This window comes from Panthera onca, chromosome C1 (genome assembly GCF_046562875.1).
Source record: "Panthera onca isolate mPanOnc1 chromosome C1, mPanOnc1 haplotype 2, whole genome shotgun sequence".
Lineage (NCBI taxonomy): Eukaryota > Metazoa > Chordata > Mammalia > Carnivora > Felidae > Panthera > Panthera onca.
The window spans coordinates 155,382,193-155,400,556 of NC_138346.1; the positions used below are offsets into that span (position 1 = coordinate 155,382,193).

Genomic DNA, 18,364 nt, shown 5'->3' on the forward strand with positions numbered 1-18,364 from the left:
TGTAAGAATACATGCTATGTGCATTATTGCACGATGTAACAATGTGCCAAATGTAGAGAAGGGTAGCTGATGTTTGGAAGAGGACTAGAAGCAAAGGCCTGGTCAATGGTACAAATCAAAAGAATGGCAAGACTGAAAGCAAAGTTAGAATAGAGACCCAATTTGCCTATTTCACAATTTTATCTAGTGTTGGTCCTAAATACAATCTTAGAGATAAATTTTATTTCATTCTGGAGGATAGATTTTTATATCTAAAATTACTTCTCCATTTTCTTATTAATCAAAACAACTATCAACAGAAGGCCAGCTGGAAGAATTTCACAATAATATTTGCCAGTCTATTATAAAATAATGATTGCAAATTGCTCCCATTTATTGAAAATTGCTACATGCAGTAAGTGTGCTTGATATGTATTATCTCATTTAATCATCATAGCAAAACTATGAGGCTAATACAGAACTCTGAAGCTGATCTTTGTACTTCCCAATAAAACCCAGACCCAGCTACCCAAGATCAATTATTTGTAAGTAGCAGAAGTGAGATTCAAACTCATGCTTTCTGAATACAAAGCCCATACTTTTAAACAGTAAGTGTGAATGTATGACACAGAGGAAGAAACATGTTGGTAATTAGCCTAGGAGTGTGGTCCCTCTTGCCTGTAGAGGTAAGTATTTCAGTATTTTATTTTTGAGTATTGAAGTAAACTGTGATGGTGTTTTCTAACGTTTCTTATCATAAACTCATAAAATTTCAAGGTTTGTCAAGAAATGTTAAGACTGCTTTGTTTAACTGAATACAAAGTATTTGTAAGGGTTAATAATACATTTTTAAAAATACCTGAAAATACACCTGTAACAACTGACCACTAATCTCCTTCCGTTATACACATTCATAAAAATGAACATTTTTAAAGTTATTTCAGGATCGTAATTTTAACAACCTCTCTTGAAATGTTATGGGAACCAATGAGTTAATACTCATAAAGCACACTGTAATTCTTAGTTTAAAGGTGCTTAATTTAAAGAATATATGGACTCTTAATAAAAAGGTCAGATGTGTAATTTATTGAACTAAAAGCAAGTTCTTCTTTATGTGTAATTAATCATGGAACTTGTATTGACATGGACTGAAAAACAGTGTGGCTCATTGCAATTCAACCTCACCAGGATAGTTAAATGAGGGAACAAATTGTTCAGGTAACATCAGCCCAAAGAATACAACAGAAACTAACATAAGCATAAATGTCATAATTGCCACCATTTAATATTCACTGGCTGCCTGCTAAGTGGATATAACTATGATAAATGCTTTTAAGAGTTTTAAAGAGAGAACATCATGGGTCAACAGCATAGGAAAAATAAGTTACATGATAAGATTTTAATAGTTCTAGAGTATAGACTCTGTTTTATTTGTAGCAAGCATTATTCACATACTACTTCATTTTTTTTGTTTAATTTTTATTCATTATTTTAAATAAGAAATATTTGAAACAGATGAAAGACCATGTGTAAGCATATACAGCTATAAAGCATAAGAATAAACTAGCTACTACCACATATATATTGTCCGTTCCTTCTGCATGTCTTATTTTTATCTCTCATTTGGAAGTAAACACTATCCTGGATTTTTTAGTATGATTCCCTCGTTTTTTATGTTTTTAGCACTATCCTTGCACAGGAAGTTCATATTTGGGGGGTATTTACAAAAAAATGGCATCATACTTTATGTCATTTACTGTGACTTCTTTTTTTTCCTCTCCTCATTACATTTCTAAAACTTATCAATGTATTTCACTTTTTGTTTCATTAATTTTTATTACTGAAAAATATTCCATTATGGGGATAAACTTCATCTTAGTTATCAGTTATCTTCCCTATATTCAGGTAGGTTGTTTCTAGTATTTTGTTTTTTGCTTGTTTTTATTATTACAAACTATGTACATTTTTGTTTCTGTCTCCCAGGGTTTATTTACAAGAGTTTCTCTAATTATACATCTAGGAATACAATTGATAAAGGGTAGATTTTTTTCTTCCTAAGTGGATACACTAAAATATAAAATGTAACTTGATCTACACCCCACGAATACTTGATATTGCTAAGCTTACTTGCTGCTAATCTATATTGCGTTCCAGTAGAGCTGAGACTATTTTATTTTTGGTTTTTGAAAACTCTCTTGAGATTTTGTGTCCAATTTAATTGAATCTATAGTCCATTTTTTAATGTTTATTTTAGAGAGAGAGGGAGAGAGAGAGAGCAAGAGTGGAATAGGAGCAAAGAGAGAGGAAGACTCAGAATGCGAAGCAGGCTCCAGGCTCTGAGCTGTCAGCACAAAGCCCTATGCAGGGCTTGAACTCACAAACCCCAAGATCATGACCTGAGCTGAAGTCCAACATTCACCCGACAGAGCCACGCAGGAGACACGTATAGATCATTTTTAAGGAGAAGTGACAGAATTACATCATTCTATTTAAATTTTCCATAAAGACTTACATTACATTAAAATTTTTACTTACATTAAAATTTCATAATTTCTGATATATTTTAAAGTGGATTGGGTTTTTTTGTTGATAGTGTAAATGGTATTTTTAATTGGAGCAAACTGCATCAATTTTTATATATTGATCCCATATTTAGCCACTTTGTCAATCTTTCTTACTATTTCTAATAATGTATATGTTATAAAATAATGTGTATAATAGCAGCTTTGCCTATTCTTTTCAGTCCTAATACATTACATTTCTTTTTCTTATTTTGTTGGCCAGGCTTTCAGTATAATGTTTGGAAGAAGTGATAATAAGTCATTTTTTGTCTTTTTTTCCCCCTGATTTTATACTTTTTGCCACAACAATGATATTTGCTATAATATAAATATTTTATTCTATTATACATTTTTTAAAGAAAACAGGAATGAGTATTGAGTTTTAGCAAATGGCTATTTTCTATATCTATTGACTACACTGTGTTATTTTCTTTCTCTAGCCAGCTAATATGGTAAATTTACTTAAAGATTTTCTGAAGTTTTATTCTTGGGCTAAACCCAAACTGGTCTTTTTTTTTTTTTTTTATATATATTGATGTATTAGACTGTTACCATATTTTCGTACTATCCTTGCTTAATTTTGGTACTAATGTTATATAGGGCTTATAGACTAGGCTGCCTCTTTATTCTCTATTCTCTAAATCTTTTATAAGATTACTTAAAATGATATATTTCTTGAAAATTTGATAAAACTCATCTGTAAAATGATTTGTATTTCATTTTTTCTGTGAGAGAATGCTGCTTTTATTTTCCTCTAGCAAACACATATCTTTCCTGGCAACAATAACAATAGCTAACACAAAGTACTTGTTGAAAGTGCTAATTCTCCTGTATATAATACATATAATACTTGTTACAATCTTAGAAGCAATATATTATCATTATTTCATTTTAAAGATGAAAAAATGAGGCATGGGAACAATTGCTTAGCTTATAATAGCAAAGTCATAAGTTATATCTACATAACTTTGCTCCAGAGCCTATGTCCACTAGAATTGTCTGTTGACCAGAAGTCCTATGGTTTATATCTTTTGCCTTGAAACTTGGGGAGTTTCAATCTTTCCTTTTTATTCCAATTTTAAAAGTCCTGAGAAAGGTCTTTAATTGGACATTACCCTCCACTCAACTATGGTCAGGATGACAGGGTTTATAGCAACATGACTGCTCCCATTCTTACATGAGAATATAGTGATATTAAAAGAAGCTGCCAAGATAAAGAGAGTTGCATTTATTGAAAATGGTCGAGGTTCTGAGTATACACAAGCACTGGACTAGGAAAAATATCTGAAAAACAGAAAAAAACGCTATACTCAGAAGAAAATTTCCCTTATACAAGTGGAGCTTTGTGTATATATAAAGATTTTTTACCTGGCTGAAAGAGAAGTCTGGCCTTTGTCCTTGGTTCCAAAGAGGTAGACCCCTAGATCTTGGAATTTCTTGTGTGAAGAAATTTTGTTTTGTTTCATTTTGTTTTCTTGTGTTGTGTTGTGTTTTTTATGTGAAGGCTTTCGACCACATCAAACAGTCTATGATAACAATGTGATGTATGGTATGGACTTCGGGTTATGCGGAATCAGTGTGACAACCAAAGAGACTGGAGAGTAAATTCAGTCACGCAGGTAGCCAACCATCTCTACATGACTGAACATCAATAAATCTTCTGGACACTAAGTCTTGTGGGAACTTTCCTGTTTGGTGATACTCTGCATATCTTCATACCATTGCTAGGAAGGGTTGACACTATCCATGACTGCATTGGGAGAAGACAACTAGAAATCTCTCCTAGACTCAACTTCACATCTCTCTTCCCATTGGCTGATTCTAATCTGTATCCTTCGCAAACTCTAACTGTGAGTTTAACAGATTTCAGTGAGTTCTGTGAATCTTTTTAGTGAATTATCAAATCTGAGGGTGATCTAGGGAACCCCTGAAATCTGCAGGTGATGTCAGAAATGAGAGTGGTCTTGGGGACTGTTTCATAACTTTCTTAATGACGAGTATTTATCTGCCTGATGCCCTGCTCTTTTAGGTGAGGTGCTCTTTCAGAAAGTGCCTTGGTCCCTAATACGAAGAAATCTGTAGCAGGCAGCCCTGGCAGGGCAACTAACATGCTCAATTTTCTTTTTTTTTTTTTTAACGTTTCTTTATTTTTGAGACAGAGAGAGACAGAGCATGAACGGGGTAGGGTCAGAGAGAGAGAGAGACACAGAATCTGAAACAGGCCCCAGGCTCTCAGCTGTCAGCACAGAGCCCGACGCGGGGCTCGAACTCACGGACCGCGAGATCATGACCTGAGCCGAAGTCGGACGCTTAACCGACCGAGCCACCCAGGCGCCCCTAACATGCTCAATTTTCTATGGATCTGCTTCATGCTTCTATATATGTGAGTCTGTATACATATACTACATATAGATGCTTGTTTAATGATCTCTTCTCCTAGACTGTGAACTCCAGAAAGCAATAATCTTGTCTCTCTTATTCATTCGCAGGGTCTATATTCATTTACTATTCAGATTTGATGGATTTAATGATTGGTTAATTGATTCAACCATTCAATTAATATTACTGAACGTTGGTTAAAGACCAGGTGCTGTCCTACATGCAGTGGGTCCAATTAGTCAAGAGTTCCAATTAGACCAAAGTTTCTATTCCCATGGCTCCTAAAATATATCAGGAAAATAATATATAAACAAAATAAATAATTAAATATAAAGTTTCTCAAATGGGTGCAAATGCTGTTGAGAAAAAATAAAGAGGAGAATGGGGAGAAACGAGTGGTAAATTTAGGACTGCGGTTCAGAGAAGGGTATCATTTATAAGGTAACATTTCAGCAAATAACCTGAAGTGCAAAAGCAATATGTCAGTGCTCAGAGATAGACAAAGCCATGTGAAAACCAGGAGGAAAACATTTTCAGATGGGAGACTGTCAGAATAAATTCCCCAATGGGGCCAGTGCTACTACAGTTGAAATGAATAGTGAAGAGGGAGAAAGAAATGATAGAAGGTAACATTAGATAAAAAGGAGAGCAGATTATATAAGGCCTGTGGGTCAGTAGAAGGACTTTGGCTTTGATTCTGAATGAACACAGATTGCCATTAGATGGCTTTGAGTTGAGGAGTGTCATTATACAAGTAACATTTTTAAAAGATCACTCTGTATGCTGTATTGGGTACAGATTATGCGAGCACAAAAGGTGAGAATTGAAAGTCCAGTAAAGAAAGCCCATTTTTATGGAGAAGTCCAGGAAAGAGATGATGGTGGCTTGGACCACAATCAAGTTGGTGGTGGCAGTCAGAAGTAAAATAATTCTAAATGGATTCTGAATGTAGAGCTCACAGAATTTGCTGACAGGTTATATGCTGGGTGAGAGAGAGAGGAGTCAAGGGTGATCTTAAGGCTTGTGTCTCAAGTAACAGTTAGGATGGAATTGTCCTTAAATCAAATGTGGAAGCAGAAACAGTTTCGGATTTTTTTTTTGTTTGAGAGACAGAGGAGGAGAAGAGAGGAAGTTTTTTTTTGACATTCAAATGGCATATCTAAGAAAGTAGTTCTAGGTGCTGGTGATACAGTCTAAACATGGAAAGAATAAACAACAAAGACATAGATAAGCTTCATCATCTTGTTTGCCGTTATATCATTATTTCCTTGCATAGGTGTTCAATAAATATTCAAGACATGAAGAAGCAAATGTTTTACTATGAATATCTAAAATTCTGCCATGATTTTGCCTCTATGGGGTTGTGCAGTAATAGTATTGAGGATAGGGCCAGGAATTTCCTTAGAATGCAACTCCAGATATACTCATTTCTGACCTCTGTCCACTAAGCAATTTGTTTCCTGTAACATGTTTGATTTTCAACAGTGATATTCTTGTGAGTCAGCTAGGATGTTAGTCAGAAAACAGACCTCCGAGTAAGTAAAAAGTTAAGTTGAACACAGTTTAGTTTTATGTTAGAATACCAGGTGATTTTGCATAAAAACAACTCTAATTTTTCCATAATTGGCATTCATGTTTTTCTGACAAAAACTGACTAAGATATTTGGCTAGTTCTTAAGGCCACTTCTGACAAGAGGAAGTTTGTTTTCCTGTTGCTCTGACAGGAAGAGGAGGATCTACTTCTCCAAAATGCAATACCCAATTAAGACACAGGCTAAAAATGATGACTTAAGTTAGTATATAGCACTCTTGAAAACTACATATTGAGATATACAAAGTTATGTGAGCGTTTACAAGTGTGTGTCCACATACTGAGTTTGCAATGCTAAATGAATCTCTTAGGGGTTGCCTGCAAAACAACACTGATAATGACAGGTGAAACCATGGGCTATCAGATGTGATCCAGACTCCACCAATCACCAATAGATGAAATTGGACACATTCTATTTTTGCTAAGCCTCAGATCTTTATTTCTAAAATGGTAATGCATTTGGCTCATGGAGTTATCTCAAAATGTACATGAATTTATATCCACTAAGTGCTTTCGAATGGCTGGTGCATGAGAAACATTTACTACATAGTATTTATTATTGTTAATACTATTGTGTTTGCAAATTTTGTATCCTTCTGTTCTTTACTTGTAATTATATCATATTAATCCTCTATGTCATTGAACAGTCTTTATAGATAACATTTAAAATACGGTTTGCATACTCTTGTGTTCAGTTATTTCAGTATTCAAGGCTATTTTTAAAAATTAAACACTGGTCTGTTTTTTAGCATTATGTCATCATGCTAGCATTTTAAAAATCTGAAATCTGTATCAGTATTTTATTCTGGTGAAAATTACTGACTTTATTATACTACTGATGTGAAAAGACAAATCAATTACTATTCTATAAGCCTAGCCAGTTCTGTGCCCATGAATCTAAATAGGCAAATGTATTATGTTTTGCAACTCTTTTCAAAAATAATTTTTACTCTACTTCAAAAACATTCCAAATAAATGGAATACAAACATAACAATATGGAAATTGTTATATAGTTAAGGCTCCTTCAAAACTTCCATTTATTCATGATAAAATGTATAAAAAGACAAATCAGGAAACTGTTCATGTAACAAAAACAAAATATACAGCTTGCCATCAGTAAAAAGTTTGCAGAGCCAGAAAAAAAAAGACCCTTTGAAATCTTATTTTAAATGATTTTTTCAAAGTTATCAACTAAGGGATCTATTACGTAAAGATGAAAGATTTAGAATAAAGTATTTGGAGTTATTTTATAGCCTATCTCTGCATCATTCTCTTGACTTGTATAGAGTCAAAATGCACATTTACAGCAACAGGGAATAATCTACACAAAAATATACTCGTGAGTTATCATTGATGATATTACACTTTTTTTAGAATAGTGCTTTTAAAAAAGAGATCCAAGGGGCACCTGGGTGGCTCAGTCAGTTAAGCGTCCGACTTCAGCTCAGGTCACGATCTCACTGTCCGTAGGTTCGAGCCCCGCGTCGGGCTCTGTGCTGACGGCTCAGAGCCTGGAGCCTGTTTCAGATTCTGTGTCTCCCTCTCTCTGACCCTCCCCCGTTCATGCTCTGTCTCTCTGTCTCAAAAATAAACGTTAAAAAAAAAATTTAAAAAAAAAAGAGATTCAATATCATTTTCCTTTAAATATTTTAGAATTAAATCTTTTCTTTATATTCTTTCTTGGCTCACCAAAAATATTTTATTATGTTAATTAATATTTGAGTGGGAAATTTAAATTTACAATTCTACTCCCTGACTTACAATATAGCTATAATTTATTGTATTTGAAATGTATCACATATTTACTCTCATTTTTTTAAGAATTCAAAACTGTGTTTTAATAAAAACTAGCACGTATATCAGCATCTCGAAATAACCAAAAAAAAAAAAACCCAAAATATCCATTTTACTCTATTACTATCACCAATTTTATATGAATGTATAAAATAACATTGACTAGTTGTGGTGTGATTTCTTTAATTATTTCCTTGCTGTCGAGTATTTAAATTGTTTGCAATATTTGAATGCTACAAAGTGGGTGTAAATTCCTCAGTGTGTAAACCTTGTCAAAATCTAAGGGTGTTTATTTTTATTTTAGAATCTATGTCAAGAATGGGAGCTACTTAGTCAAAAAATGAGAATGCTTTTAAAGCTGCTTATAAACACTGAGAGATTGCTGTCCAGATCAGCCTAAGTGTTTTGTTTTGTTTTTGTTTGTTTGTTGAACTAATTGTAGTACTAGGCCACCTGTGTTAAGGCATCCTAAGCATTGTTGCTGTAGCAATATTCCCATAATAGATTTTAATAATGGGCAACAACGAGTATGCATACAATAGGACTCAAAGTTACTTATCTATAGCTGCACAAGACAGGGTTTGTCCTGGAGGGAACTTAGTGTCTAATGTGGCGCATTCTATATAAGAAATAAAGAATCAAAGTAGAGTAAGAATCAAAGTAGAGAAATAAAGTCAAGACATAGAGAATGAAGAAATTAAATTCCATAAACAATCAGAAAGCACACAAGAAATGGTATCCCTCATCACAAATGTGCACTCATAATGTGGAAAGACTTTTAATTTTTTTTTAATGTTTATTTATTTTTGAGAGAGACAGAGACAGGATGCGAGTGGGTTGGGGGCAGAGAGAAAGGGAGACAGAGAATCCAAAGCAGGCTCCAGGCTCTGAGCTGTCAACACAGAGCCCGACGCAGGGCTTGAACTCATGAGCTGTGAGATCATGACCTAGGCTGAAGTCGGACGCTCAACCGACTGAGCCACGCAGGTGCCCTAGGACTTTTAGATTATTCTTACCATGTTTCCTATTAAACCCCTATACTGAGTCTCTAGTTTGTTTATAACTGAAAAGTATACCTCAGATTTTTCTTCATGTTGTCCCCTAAATTTAATTTTTGATCAACCTTATCAATATCAACACATTTCTAACGTGAATTTTTTTAAAGCTCATTATGGGGCGCCTGGGTGTCTGACTGTGGCTCAGGTCATGATCTTATGGTTTGAGTTCGAGCCCCACATAGGGCTCTGTGCTGACAGCTCAGAGCCTGGAGCCTGTTTCAGCTTCTGTGTCCTTCTTTCTCTCTCTGCCCCTCTCCCACTTGTGCTCTGTCTCTTTCTCTCAAAAGTAAATAAACATTAAAAAAATTGTTTAAAAAAGCTCATTATGATAACGCAAAATAAATGTTAAGTATAACAAAAGATTTAATGTACTTGATAAAAACTGCAGAGACCTCTTATCAATATCTAAATGTTACCATTTTTTTTACTTTTGTATGAAAATCTATCAATATCAGTAAGCTAATATTATCTAATAATTGCGTTTGAGAGGAAAACCAGAACTGACAATTTTACTAATAAAGCTATTAGTTCTAAGTATTTCACTTAAGATGTCACCACTTAGAAACCAAAAGACTTTATCAATAAGCCACATTTGCTTCACTCAAAGCCCAGGATTGTGTTACAAAACACCGTGTGATAGTTACAAATTAATAAAAATTCCCATTATCACTTACAGCATGCTGGGATGCTTTTTTTCATGTTACTCTGATAAATACCATCTTATTTTTTAATGACCGTCTTCATAATCTATAAAAGCCACCATGTCGACTCTCCAGAAGTGTTTCAGTAACCCTTTGATTAAACAAAATCCTTAAGGATTTCTTTGAAATCTTGAAGGTTTGTCATTATTTTTAATAGACTAAGCGAAGCGCTCAAAAGATAGAGTCACAAGCAGTTAAATCACTTGGATTTGCACTTGCCACAATGAGGTACTTTTGTGTAGCATTCATATTTTAATCAAGGAGGATCTCTTTAGTTTAATTTACAACTTGAAGATCTATTATAATAAACCCAACATACTCAAAGAATTAAGATAAAGAGACATCTAATGTTGAAGTTATTATCTCATAATAAATATTGAAAAAATACGTATGTACCCTAACTTTGTTTTAATTTCTGGACTCAATAAATTAGTGGGAAAAAAAATAACATGAAAGTAAAGATTGTAATTTTAAATATTTTTGTTGTATTTAGCTATGAAAAGAAGTTATACTTTCAAAAAGTTGCTTTATTTGTGTCTATAGAAATATATATGCACACACACATACAAATACACATATACATATATGTATATATTCATGTGTGTGTGTGTGTGTGTGTGTGTGTGTGTGTGTGTGGTATGGTATTTAATTCCCTAAACTGTGGTTCAGGGCCCCCTGTCGTATCCTAATGTTAACTCCTACCTGAGCCTCTGACTTCCTTTGTTGGCAGTCTCTGATCATTACCAACTAGATGCCAAAAGCAAATTAGGGGGAGGCCCAGCATTACGTAGGTACAAAGAATACACTTGCAGATGCCCTGGTAGCCATGCCTTTAATCTGATGTGCCAAAACTGTCTTCATGTTCAGCTCCCTCAAATCCAACATCAATAGTTCTAAAAACATTATGCTTAAGAGTAAATCCCCAAAACAACAATTGCTCACATAAGATAGGAGGTAATTGTTCTCACCTTAAAGACTAGGCATGGCCAATTTTGCCAGTTCTTGCAGGTGGCTTTGGCTTTACGGTCCTCAGGGATGACTCTGTTTTATCACTCCACCATCCCCAGGCTGCAACTTTTTCTCCTGGTGGATAACTGCTAGAGTTCCGATTTGAGCACAGTGTCTTAAGTAACAGGAAAGAAGAAGCAGGGAGAAAAAAAAAATAGGCTATTTAAACAAGGCTTTAAAAGCAAAATCCAGAGCTCTGCTTATACCCCAATAGCCAGAACTTAGTCTCAGCAGAACCACTTGTAAGGTCGATCAGAAAATGCAATTTTTATGTTGGTAGGCTAAGTTCACAGCTTCAAGTATAGGCTACTATTATTAGGAAAGATGGAAAATATATTTGTTAGGGAAGCAACCAGCAGTCCCTGCCACACCCTCATGGCAGTCTACATTCTTTGTACCATACTGACATTTATTTGTATTAAAATGGTTGGTTTATCCTTGCTTAATGAATTACTGAGGTCAGTAACATGTCATGTCTAGTTTTGTGGTAAGAAGATCAGGACTGCCTGAAAGTTACCCTGAGGATTCATTTTGGGATACCTAGCAAGCGACTTTGAATTAAGGATTCTTCTTCTCCCATCAGAAGGCAGTTTTCTCTCCCACCCCAGCCACCTAGAGGAGTTAACAACCTCCGAAAAGCCCTACAATCCCCAATGTTAGGCAGCTAGTACCTAAATTCAGATTACTTGGCTTCCAGGAGTCTTCCTCTCTGTGAAAAAGCTATTTTCTTCAGGTTACATGACTCTTGGTTTCAGCTCAGGTCATGATCTCGTGGTTCATAGGTTTGAGCCCTGCATTAGGGTTGGTGCTGAACTATGAGGAGCCTACTTGGGACTCTCTCTCTCTCTCTCTCTCTCTCTCTCTCTCTCTCTCTCTCCTCTCTCTCTGCCACTCCCTGCTCAAGCTCTCTCTCTCTCACTAAATAAATAAACAAACAAACAAACAAATAAACTTTAAAAAAACATAAGGGAGAATGGAGGGCCAAATCCCCTTCACTGGAATCCAAACCCACACAGCATGTCCTGAACAGTACCTATTTAGGTAAACTCACAAGCCCATGCTCAGCAATAACCAAGAAGGCACACATCCCCTCCAAGAGGGGACGGCTGGTCCCGGTCTCTCTGCTATGCATGAAGTACAGACCCAATAAGGAGGGCCCTGCTTTCCCTTTTGGTGGTGAGGAGTAGGACAATAACCTTGTCAGTTGTAGAGGAAGGAATTTTCAGTTAATTTGGTTGACAGAGGTCAGAATTCTGATATCAACTGTTGACAAGAGTTGTTTGGGAAAGTACTTGGGCACCCTGTGGCCCCATGGGAAGCCAGATTAGATACGGCCCCTTCTGATGAAGAAAGTAGAGGAGCATCTTCAAGTCCCAGCTAGCTCAATGTCCAGGAAACCCAGAATCAGCCTATAGGATGAGTTAGGGATATTTCTGCTTGTCATGTATAATTTTGAATCTCCAGTGTCACAGAGAATATGCAAATAGTAGACAGTAATGTTGGCTGGAGAATTAATGAATGAATAGAGGATATCTAATGTTACACCTGATAGCAACATTGGGAAATACATTAATATCTGAATTATTCGTTATTTTCTTTAAATGAAAGAAAAAGCCACCTTTATGTAGATATCCTAATCTGTCAGTGGGTGTTTTCTCATGAAAGATCTAAGCTTTCTATGACACTACCAAGGGAAGTACAGAGTGAGCTCTCCTGGAGTAATGCTAAGAGCCTTTGTCTTAGGTATTTCTCATCAGAATGGAAGCTTGTTCCATGCTGTTCCTTTTTAACTTACTATATATTTCTTTCAATCTGATTCTAAACATCTAATTGGAATAGTGTTTTCTAATCTTAAAGGAAAAACTATTCACTGTAAAACAATTTCTCTGAGGACTGGAGAGATAAAGAAGCCATTGCAACTGGTTTGCAGGCACATACAAAAGTGGGAAAGCCACACATGGACCCTGCTGAGCCTCCTGTTCTCACGTGAATATCAGGACAAGTAGATGAAGCGATGTCTTTGGCTTTAGAAGATGAAGAAGTTTGATATCCCCTGGCATATGAAGCCACTAGAGGCAGTAAGGATGTAATAGTAGCTGTGATAAAAATGAACTGCAACACAGTTCTCCAGATACAACAGGGCGCCTCAGAAGTAAATTCTACTCTATTGTTCCCAGTATCTTAGTTAATTATTAGACACATTGTGTAAACTATTGTTTTTACTGGATAATATTTGGAGATGATTCAGTGCTAGAGTGATTTGATTTTCCAGTAACATTACTGGGATGAGAAAAGTTACCTCTGGGCAAGTTATTTTACCATAGTCGTATTTCTTCAGTTCTGTGTAGCACTCAACATGAACCAACAAGCTAGGTTTTAAAGATTCTGATAAGAATAGATTAATTATTTTGACCCCTTTTCTCCCAGTAAACTTTTTGCACAGTGAAAATATGAGGTACACTTGAAATTCAAGGATAACTCTTTGTTAGGGTCAAACATTTTATGATGCAGAGGTATAAAATTAATCCATTTTGTTGACAGCCTTATAAATCCTTTAGGAAAAAATAAAACAAAAAGAAAAATACATTCTATTGACAAGGATAGTAAGGAAATGGAACAAAATTAGTGTATTTACAGGACAACCTCTAAGACCATAATCATATGGTTCCTCTCAAATGCTACAGTAATGGACCACAGAACACTGTAAACAAGACATATCACTTAAAAATTGTGCACATCAACCTTAGCAGTCTTAGCACTGAAGGAATAAACAATGCATAATATTAATTTCAGCCTTAAAAAACCAAAAGAAAACAGTCAACAGAGGACTCACAATTTTAAAAAGTGTTATGCATTGTATTAAGTTTTCAAAAGTACTTTCTGACAAGTATAAATATTTTTTTATTCTCACAAATATGAGAGCAATGAGGGACATATTTAGAAGACACACTGCTAATGACAGAATACTGAAATTATTAAAAATAAAGTGAAAAATAACTATTTAAAAAATCTGCCCAATACTATAAAATAATAGAAATAAAATAAAAGCTACTTAAGAAAATGTTCTATATGTAGTTTTGTTGTTCTTTTTTTTTCTGTAAAGAGAGGAAGTGCCCAGATCAAGGAAAATGTTAACTGCTTACATTAGAACCTTATTTGTACCTCCTGATCTAATTAGACAAAGTGAGGAAATAGTTTGAAATAAAATCTCAACCTCAAGATTAAAGGGTCAGCTATGTTGACAATAATTTAACCACAGCCTCTATCTTTCAGAGCTAAGCAATTTCACACCTAAACAATGTTATACTATTATAGTTTAGAATTCTTTTCATTTTAAACATACATATTTACATTAGCAAAATTGCTTATAAGTACCTGAATGTCACCTAATGAAAGAAAAACCTCTTCATTTGTCCTATGTACTGGGCTCAGTAATTGTATTTGTCACAAAAATAAAATGATATGACTATTTTTCCACAAAATTATTCTTTGTACCTTACATAACTTTGCTTACATTTCACAGATAAGATTCACTTTCAAAAGACATTATTTTAAATATTTTCCCTCTCTAGAAGTTAATTCAGACAAAGAATTATTTTCAGAATTATCACCAAAACTGATCATCATTCTAGATTTTCATCATTTTCTTATAAGTCATTGAATAAAAGTGTGTAATTTCATATGACAAATAAATCAATTTTTATTTATCATTTAAAAATTTTCATTATGTTATAAGAAAAGTTGTAGTGGAATTTGGTATAATTACATTTGGAAAATTGCTATTTAAGAATTTTTTGGGGTGCCTGGCTGGCTCAGTTGGTAGAGCATGTGACTCTTGATCTCGGGCTTCAGCCCCATATTGGGTGTAGAGATTACTTTAAAAAATAAAAAAAAAAAATGGTAAAAGAAAGGAATTTTGAAAGAGAAAGTAGTGCAACTAGTTTGTGAATAATTTTTAAGACACATATGAGAACTAAACTCTATATCTTAGCCCTTGCTTTACAATGCTAATTTATAAGTTATGTGTCAATGATGCCTTTTTGTCACCATAACTTTTAGGGGAGTAATGGTTACCTTCAAATTTATCTTATTATTTCTGTCTAGGCAAAATCATATTAGCAGTTGGTTGAAGACAGTACTATTTATACTATTTATATTCATTTATGGTTATACATAGAAATATGAGGAAAACTTATGACCACCTGATATGCACCTTCATAAAAAAAGTTTTAAAAATGAGATAAATTACAAATGATTATAAGCTAATGAATTTTATTTAGAGTTAAAAATAACTTTATATTTTTAAGCTAATCCTTTCTCATAGAAGGCTATTAATAACAGATTACAATAGGAAAATTAAATCTTGTCTGAGATAAAGATTTGTGACAAAGTCAAAAGTAAAGAGTATGAATAAAAAGGTAATTCTCTAAGTAGTAGGAAGTTAATAATGATGCTCCCTAGAGATCTGAACAAGAGACTTGTATTTTCAATATGCATGTTAATAATAATGGATGATTGTGAATAACAAGCAGCTGAAATATGCTGACAATATGTAATTACAATATTTAATTTTCCTTAAAAATTTTGAGCAATTATGGAGAATTGTAAAAAGGTATAATAAACTAATGATCAAAGAACACAAAGTAGATGAAATGTAATGTAAAGTACATTGTATTACATACTAAAGAAATAATTTAAATTATTTGTACATCCTGATGGATTCTGTAACTTCTTAGGATATTCTTCTGCACAATCCAGTGAAGCAGAGGAACCAACTATGATTAAATCAATATTACAACATGTTAATTAAAAGCATAGCTAAAAAGTGTAACAATATTAAGTAGAAGATGATTTTAGCATGATTTCTATTTTAGAAGTGCCACACTTTTTAAAAAAATAGCTAAGTTTAATATTTTTATAACATGGAAAAAGTCCAAACAAAGGAAGATACATTAATAAAGTATTTAGAGGTCAGTTATAATGCAAACAATTAGTATAATACACTTTCTTTCTTTCTTTCTTTCTTTCTTTCTTTCTTTCTTTCTTTCTTTCTTTCTTTTTAAATCAATGCCTGGCTTAAAAATATCAGTTCCTAAGCATTGGTGCTAATTTATAAATCTTTAAGAATAGAAGTCATAGGAGAGAAAAAATCATAAAAAAAACAGGGACATTTGCAAAAATGTTAAACAGAATAATGGAAAGATTTAGTGAGTTTTCTGAAGGTCACAAAACAATTGAATGACCAGGCTGGGAAGGAACTCAGATCTCCTTTCCAGTCAACATCCAAAATTACCAGATGCTTTTTGCACTCGCTTCCACTAAAAAAAAAATTAGCCTAAAACTAGTCAAGTGTTGCTATTCATAGCCTTAGACAGTCAATTTTTAAATCATTTTTAAAATACTAGAGTTTTATAGTTATGGGTTATTAAAAATGCCTAAGTAGAAATGTTTATTATAATATTAAAATTAATTTTCATACAAAATATTGACAGACATTAAATAGATTCAATACAGATTAGAGAGACACAAGTTTCCAGATAGCTAAGTTTGAAAATCATAGCACTTCTTTGTTTTTTAATATTATTTTTTTAAAGTTTACTTATTTATTTTGAGAGAGAGAGAGAGCACACATGAGCAAGGAGGGGCAGAGAGAAGGAAAGAGAGAGAATCATAAGCAGGCTCTGTGCTGTCAGCACAAAGCCCAACAGGGGGCTCAAACTCACAAACTGTGAGATCATGACCTGAGCCAAAGTCAAGTGTCAAAGGCTTTTCTGACTGAGCCACTCAGACACACCCAAAATTGTAGCATTTCTATATTGATTATTTAAGACCATTAGTTTAACAGTAGACAAAAAGACATAGTTCCCTATTGTTTGAGAATCATTAATTACTCTACAAATAACTAAAGATTTTCCTGGACTTCTCTTCAAATTTAAATTCAAAATATTTACATCTGCTATATTGCAATAACATGAAATGTATCTGGAAGCCTAAAAGACATTTGAGGCAAACAATTTCTAGCTGATCTCCCAAAATAAAGATTTCCATTTGTGATAAATTTTACTATTCATTGTTCTAGATATTTATTAATTTATTAACTCATCTAATCAGCACAAACTTTTATTGTATACCTATCCTTCTCAAGTTACTGTGTGAGGTATCATGGAGGGGAAAACAAAGAAGCAAAACTATTTTTCTTACCTTCAAGTTCTAAGATACCAGGTTAGGAATCCTCATCAGAGAAGTCCACCTTGTGGAAACCCAATCGGTACCCATTCCTAGAGGTTGTCTTACATTGAGTGGCTGATGTTCCACTTTGGTAAAGCTTTTCTTTGTTTGAGTGTTGCATGTTGCCATCAGATTATTCTTCCCATCCTTACACATAATTCCTTTTTTCTTGTTTTTACTTTTTTTTTTTTTTTATAGCCCTTTTGCCAAGCATATGTTGTTAATGCTGGGATTGACTAAAAATTAACCTGTGGTGGAAAAATCTGTTTAGTAAATTGTAATCCTATTGAGAATCCTATGGGAAGAGAGATAATATAAAAGAATGAGGAACCACCTAAATTAACAAACTGGTAATAAAGTTTCCTTAAGTCAAGAAAAATCAAATGATGTGTAATGACAATATTTAGAATATAGTCACAGAGCTGGTCAAACACTTAGAATCCAATCACACTATTAATATATATGGATAGGAATTAGAAAATCCCACAGAGGCCTCATGAGGGAGGTCCAGAAGCAGCATACGTTTTGCACATGATAAATACATCTTTGGAGAAGGTCTTTATTTCAACTGTGCACGAATTTCCTATATTTTGACGTGCTGAGTATTAAAGGTATGGAATGCCTGAGAGTTCTGACATGTATATTAATGACCATAACAATTGTGATCTAATGTGGCATGCATTGTTATTTCCATGTTATAATGGGTGAGCTGTTTCCCAAAGAGGTTAAAAAAATCTATTCATGATAAAAGTTTGAGCTACACCCAGATCTTCACGGTGAATACTTTTCAATGCAAACTTTAACTTGACTAAGAACTTTTCAAGGAAAGCCTGTTTGATTTCGCATCTTATAGACAGACCCAAGATAGAACTAACCATTAATTTGCTAAGACCCCACATTGCAGAATGAGGGTTCAAACTAATGTATTATGACCACAACTGGGTAGGCAGCTTAGAATGACTTAACTTCCATGTGTTATACTTAGTCTAAAGTCAAGCTCTAACTGATTGCTATATTTTTAAAAGTTAGACATGTCTCAGTGGTACCCAAGTGAAGATGACCGA

At 34.0% G+C, this 18,364-nt stretch overlaps 1 long non-coding RNA gene across 3 annotated transcripts in view; it reads right to left on the reverse strand.

Moving 5' to 3' along the window:
* The window catches only part of LOC132673527 (uncharacterized), a 56,369-nt gene extending 38,845 nt beyond the window's left edge, over positions 1-17,524 (reverse strand). For 2 of the 3 annotated variants that reach the window (XR_009608097.3, XR_009608095.3), the window contains exons 1-2: positions 12,106-12,273; positions 11,033-11,187 (exon numbers count right to left, since the gene is read on the reverse strand). This is a non-coding gene — a long non-coding RNA (uncharacterized LOC132673527). Of the gene's footprint in view, positions 1-11,032; positions 11,188-12,105; positions 12,274-17,273 lie in introns of those variants that run through there. The other variant, XR_009608096.3, reaches the window with a different exon arrangement.
* Positions 17,525-18,364: the final 840 nt, after the last annotated feature.